Source organism: Triticum dicoccoides, chromosome 7B, assembly GCF_002162155.2.
Source record: "Triticum dicoccoides isolate Atlit2015 ecotype Zavitan chromosome 7B, WEW_v2.0, whole genome shotgun sequence".
Taxonomy (NCBI): Eukaryota; Viridiplantae; Streptophyta; class Magnoliopsida; order Poales; family Poaceae; genus Triticum; species Triticum dicoccoides.
The window spans coordinates 70,092,672-70,099,107 of NC_041393.1; the positions used below are offsets into that span (position 1 = coordinate 70,092,672).

General features: G+C 49.2%; 1 pseudogene; it reads left to right on the top strand.

Moving 5' to 3' along the window:
• The first annotated feature begins 1,505 nt into the window (after positions 1-1,505).
• LOC119338629 overlaps positions 1,506-6,436 on the top strand; it is a 6,959-nt pseudogene continuing 2,028 nt past the window's right edge.

A 6,436-nucleotide genomic window follows, 5' to 3' on the forward strand; every position in this document is an offset into this window, starting at 1 on the left:
CACTGCATCCAATGGGTGAGGTTGAAAGACTTGCCATCATGTTGAGCCTTGAATGCCTCCAAAGCTTGGAATGCCTACAAATAAATAGCATGCAAGCATATGGGCAAATGGACATGCAAGCACAATGAAAATGAATACGAAGAGGGGCGCATGTATACCGTATATTTGAGGCCGAGGCCGCTCACGGGATGTGCCTAGATGCTCTCAAGGGTTGCACATAACTTGTTGCATCTTGTTGTATCACCCTCTATTTCTTTGAGAGAGGCACCCACCCGCGCTTGCTCTCCATTTGGTATGGCACGTACTTCTTGCGTTCATGGTACTCACGATAAACACGAAGCAAAAAGGTAGATGCCTTTTGCTCGGCGCCGATCTTGGGGTCTTGTCCAATGTCCCTCCAACACTCACAAAGGAGTTTGTCCTCGGTTGTGTGTATGCCTTCGTTCGCTTGATTTTGCGCTTATTGTTTGCGCTAACTTGGTTGGCGAGCTCGTCCTCGAACAAAGGCCCCCCGTCAATGTCCACTTCACCCTCTTCCTCAAGGCCGTAGTCCTTCGGGAATTTGTGGTCAAGCGGGAAGGTGCTGCCCATGCCGACCTGGTCTTGCATGAAGGGGTCGTCCATGCCAGCTTGATCAAAGGAGGCGGGCATGAAGGGAGCTCGGTTGTCTTGGCTTTGGGTCTCATCGGGATCGAAGGCAGCCGCTCCCGCACCGCCTGTGAAGGCAACGGCTCCCGCACCACCTTCGAAGATCATGTTCTCGATGATGAAACGGTTGGCCGTCTCTTCCTCACCGGTGGCCGGCATTCTGTCGAACAAGTTGCGGGTGTTGGGATGCATGTCGGCTGGTATCTCCCGCGGGCATTTCCTCGCCCCTCCAGAGGATGATCCACCGGCCACCGATGTGGCGTTGAGGTTGATGACCATTGGCGCGGGCCCGGGCGTGGATGACGCCACCACACTCACCTCCGGCGAGCATTCCCCGGAGAATCGGGAGGCTTGCAGATAGACATGGAAGCCAGGAATAGGCTGCGTGGCAGACACGCGCGGCGACTCTGGCAGTACTACCCGAGGGAATGCTGACGAGCTCATGCTGGCCGCGGCCACAGCGGCGCTGACGAGCCCGTGATGGCCAGGGTTTAACCCTAGGTAGAGCAGGGCCTCCCTTTTTGTCATGACAACTCGGGCATTGGTTTCCTCCTGCTGTGCGGCGGTGGAGAGGGCGGCGGCGGCCGCGGCAGAGAGCTTGTGGTCCTGCGCGTGCCTCCGGCCCTTCCTCTTGGCCGACTGCACGACTCGCTGCTCGGGCATCAACTGCTTCTTCTTGGGCGGCGCCGTAGTCTTGCGCGACGCGCGGGGCTTGCCATTGGAGGAGGCGAGGCCAGAGGAGGCGACGGAGGCGAGGCCAGAGGAGGCGATGGAGGCGAGTCCAGAGGAGGCGAGGCTGGAGGAGGCGAGGGAGGCGAGGCCGGTGGCGGCGTCGAGGGTCAGCACGTCGTCCATGCATGGCGAGCGGCAGGGAGCACGGGCAGGCGGACTTTTTTGGGAAAGTGGGGGAAATGGTGGTGACTGTGCCGCCGACTAGTGTGTCAGGGCGAGGAGTAGGTGGGCGTCACGCGCGTCCGTTTCGTGTCCGCGCCGATGCAAATGAGGCCTAAATTTGGATCGGGCATGGGTCGGCAGGCAGACAAAAAACGGACACACGTTCGTTTGGGTCGACGTGTTGTACAGATTTTTGTGTCCCTTTTGATCTAAACGACACGCGCGGACGAAATTGATAGACGCGTTGGAGTTGCTAAGAGAGAGAGGGGAATTTTCCCGGGTATTACACATGGTAACATGCTACCACCAGCTGGTCCACGCGTACACCTCAGTATTTATATCTTTGAAATTTTCCGGGGTATTACGCATGGTAACTTGCTACCACCAGCTGGTGGAAGGTTCTTATTTTTAGTCTGAAGGTTTAATTGTCGACGAAATGTGACCAGAAAAAGAAACGTGACCACACATGTCAAGTCACTGCTACTTGTCCACGATATATACATGCAACTACCTGTAATACTCCCCAAGCATCGAAAATTTCTTCATCCTAAATAAACATAAAGTAGCGACGAAGTCGACCGTATGCATGCATGGATTGGTCAAATATGCGCTTGCACGCCGGTGCGGGCGTGCTCTCTTTGCTCATGTTTTGTATGGCTCGATCGTCAGCCGCCGCGGCGGTGCCACCGGTTAGAGTTGGTGTGGTACTGGATCTGACGAGCGACCTCGGGAGGAAGAGCCAAACCTGCATTTCCATGGCCGTTGACGACTTCTACCACAAGCACCCGAACTACGCCACGCGGGTGGAGCTGCGCCTCAAGGATTCGCGCGGAGACCTCGTCAAGGTGGCACACGCTGGTATGTGCGGCTCGATGATTCCTCTCATCGTTCTTGCATGTTGTACTAAATTCCGGGAGCTCGATCTGTTCACTGGATCTACTCATATACTCCTGACTTTGTTAAGTGCGTGCTATCATTGGATTTGGATCTGATCATTGGTAAGGAGTAATATGATTTGCTTGAGTTTACTGGTTTAAATCATATCACCGTGCATGTAATCCCTCCGTTCTTATTTAGTCCGCGTACTAGTTTTGGTCAAAGTCAAGATTTGTAAATTTTGACGAAGTTTATAAACAAAAATATGAACATATACAATAACAAATAAATACCAATAGATTTATTATTGAATGTACTTTCACATTATATAAATTTGTTACGGTCAATGTTTATATTGTTTTCTATAAATTTGATCAAACTTCATAAAGTTTGATTTCAGCCAACTCTAATATGCAGAGTAAATAAAAAAGAGTATGTTGCCTAACTTGCGTTTGATTCTAAAAAAAACATCTCTTACTATTGTCAGAAATAAAATAAAAAATAACTTGCGTTTGATTTTGATTTTCGTTGTGTGAATGTTTTTGCAGCCGAGGAGCTCATGGACAAGAATGCCGAGGTGCAGGCCATCATCTCGCCTCAGACATCATCCGAAGATGCCGAGCTATTCGCCGGCATAGCGGAACACAGCAACATCCCGATCCTTTCCTCCTCCACCGCCACGTCGCCGGCGTCGAGTTCATCATTGCGGTCGCGTTTCTTCGTACGCACCGCACCCAACATCAGCTCCCAGGCGGCCCCGATCGCCGCCATCCTCGAGGCGTTTGCGTGGCGGGCCGCTGTCCTGCTTCACGAGGACTCGCCCTACGGCGTCGGCCTCCTCTCGGCGCTGGTCCACGCGTTCCAGGGGTCACGCGGCCTCACTGATAGCGTAGCCGTGCCACGCGACGCGACAGACAGCCGCGTCGACGCGGCGCTCCTCGCCCTCAAGACCATGCCGACGAAGGTGTACATCGTGCACATGCCTCCCGCTCTGGCCGCGCGCCTCTTCCGCCGGGCCGTGGTCGCCGGCATGATGTCGGAGGGCTACGTCTGGGTCACCACCGCAGGCGTTGGCAACGCGGCGGACAGCCTCCCTAACCCCGGCGACATCGATTACATGCAGGGGGCTGTCAGCCTGCGGCCTTACGTGCCGGCGACGGACCAAGTCAGGAGCTTCTGGAGGCGGTTCAAGGCGAGGTTTCGGCAGGAGAACCCAGGTCTCGAGCACGACGACCCCACTGTGCCGGTGACGTTGCTCTGGTTGTATGACACGGCATGGGCTGCCGCGGCAGCAGCTGAGACCACCTTCCGAACGGCACAACCAACGGCATTCATCGATGCTCTGCTGGTCACCAAGTTCGATGGACTGGTAGGAAGGTTCGGGCTGGTCGACGGCCAGCTGCAGGTCTCGGTGTACGAGATCATGAATATCATCGGCAATGGCGCAAGGACGGTCGGCTTCTGGGTACCAGGGTTGGGGATCACGACGAGCCTGTATCCCAGCGGTGCACGGAAAGAACTGAAGCAGATCCTCTGGCCAGGCGAGACAGCGGCTGTCCCGATCGGGTGGAACAAGTCACCCAGCCGAGGGAGCCTTCGCGTCGGAGTTCCGGTGAGACGCGGGTTCACCGAATTCGTGGAAATTTCCACTGATCCGAGCATAGCCACGGACAGTGTCGGGCTACTGCATAGACGTGTTCAACGCGGTCATGGCAAGACTGGACTATACAGTTGCGTACCATTACCAGCCAGCTAATGCCAACATGACATACGATGAACTTGTGAAGCTGGTGCATGACAAGGTCAGTCCGCGCGCTAATACGACTATATATAATCCCTCTGTCCGAAAATATAAGATATTTCGAATATTTTAATATAGACTACATATGAACTGAAATGAGTGAAAAAACACACTAAAACGTATATATACATTTGACTCAAAATAAAGTTTTAACGTGAACCGAGTATTTGAGACTTGAGAGTGCCCATTAGTTGATTTCTATCTTTTTTTTTGCGGGTGATTTTTTACACAATTTTCTGAAAAAGTATAAGAACCGGCCGACCAACCAGATAACTCCACGCTTAAAAAAATAGTACTCCCACGTTCTCATAATATAGGGCACACTCATTTTTGTCAAACCTCACTAATTTAATGAAATCATATGAAAAATTACCTATATCTACAATACCGAATATATAGCGTATGATTATATTTCGTCATGAATCTAATTGTATTGATTTTGCATTTTGTATATTGATTTGTTTCATCTAAAAATAGGTCAAAGTTTGCATCATTTTTCTTTAAAAATATATACTAACACCATATATATTTAGGGATGGGGGGAGCACGCAATAATATAATTTTCTGATTTAAAAATAGTAAATTCTAATCAAAAATTTCTCAGCCTCCTTCTAAAACGAAATCCAGGAGAACACCCCCACCCCCAGCTTGATTCAAAAAATTTTATCATCCCTTCTGCTTTTATGCGAGAAAGCCAAATCATTCAAGTTTATTTTCCTTCTTTAGTTCTTACTTTGAAGAATGGTCATTGCATGCAGAAGGCAGACGCAGTGGTTGGAGACGTGACGATCAGATCGGGCAGGATGAAGGTTGTTTCATTCACGACGCCATTCACGGATACGGGATGGTCGATGATCATTGCACAGAAGGATCGCAACAATAGTATGTGGATCTTCACGAAGCCAATGACACCGGAACTCTGGCTCACCAGCCTTGCTTTCTTCTTAATTACTGGATTTGTTGTGTGGGCGATCGAGCATAAGATAAACCCTCGGTTCCGCGGCACACCCTGGAAGCAGCTCGGCATCCTATTCTACTTTGCATTCTCAACCATGGTCTTCTCCCACAGTATATATATTTCATGACCTCGCCATTTCTCGTCTCTACAAATGCATTATGCAACATATATATGTGTATGTAAACTAGTAGTTTAATTACATACTTACTTTCAGAGGAGAAGCTGGAGAGCAACCTGTCAAAGTTTGTGGTGATCATGTGGGTGTTTACCGTGCTCATCCTCACATCAAGCTACACAGCGAACCTAACGTCGGTGTTGACAATCCAGCAGCTCAACCCGACAATGAACGAATGGACAGATAGTGACTATGTGGGGGTTCAAGCGGATCCCTTCATCGAGGGCATGGTGAGGGAGATGGGCTTCGATGAGGCAAGGTTCAGGAGGTACACCTCCATGGATCAATACGCGGATGCGCTCGACAAAGGGTCAGACAATGGAGGTGTCACAGCCATCTTCGCAGAGGTTCCCTACCTTAGGCTCTTCCTATCGCGCTACTGCCAAGGCTACTCCATGGTGGGTCCAATCTACAAGAGCGGCGGGTTTGGATTTGTAAGTTCGTACACATGCATCTCGGTACTTTTTATCAGTTTCATGCTAGCTCCAGATCGAATGTATATATGATTCTACCAGGATGGGTATTAAAAAACAATAAATATAGAAAGTAATTGTTTACATAACAAGAATTATTACGGAGCGGCATCTGCATGCCAGGTCCAAGTAGAAATTATCAAATATTTGTTGAAAATTCAAGTACAACTTTGTAAGCCCATCTATGTGTCATGAACTAAACTCGGTCCAAGAAGAAACTATCAAATATTTGTTGCAAATTTATCCAAGTTTGGATGAACACAATAGCTATATATAACTTAACTGAATTTGCAATTTGGATAAGTTGATTTTGTGTGACGAGGAAGAAAGTTGAAGAAAGAAGAAAGAATGACGGTTGTTCGGTCTTAATATAATGGCCTCGCAAATCAGCTTACCCACAATGAGTTTTCAGGCGACTTACATATAGCCGGATAAGAATGTATAGTTTAGCATCATGTCATTCTTCTTCTTTCTACAACATATTAAAAATTGGGGGCACAATGTGGGGAAATAATGCATAATTAATGCTTGTTATTTGCACGATCCACAGCTAGAATCGTAACTTCTACACAAATATTACAAGTTCTTATTTTTTTTGTAAGGAATTGGTG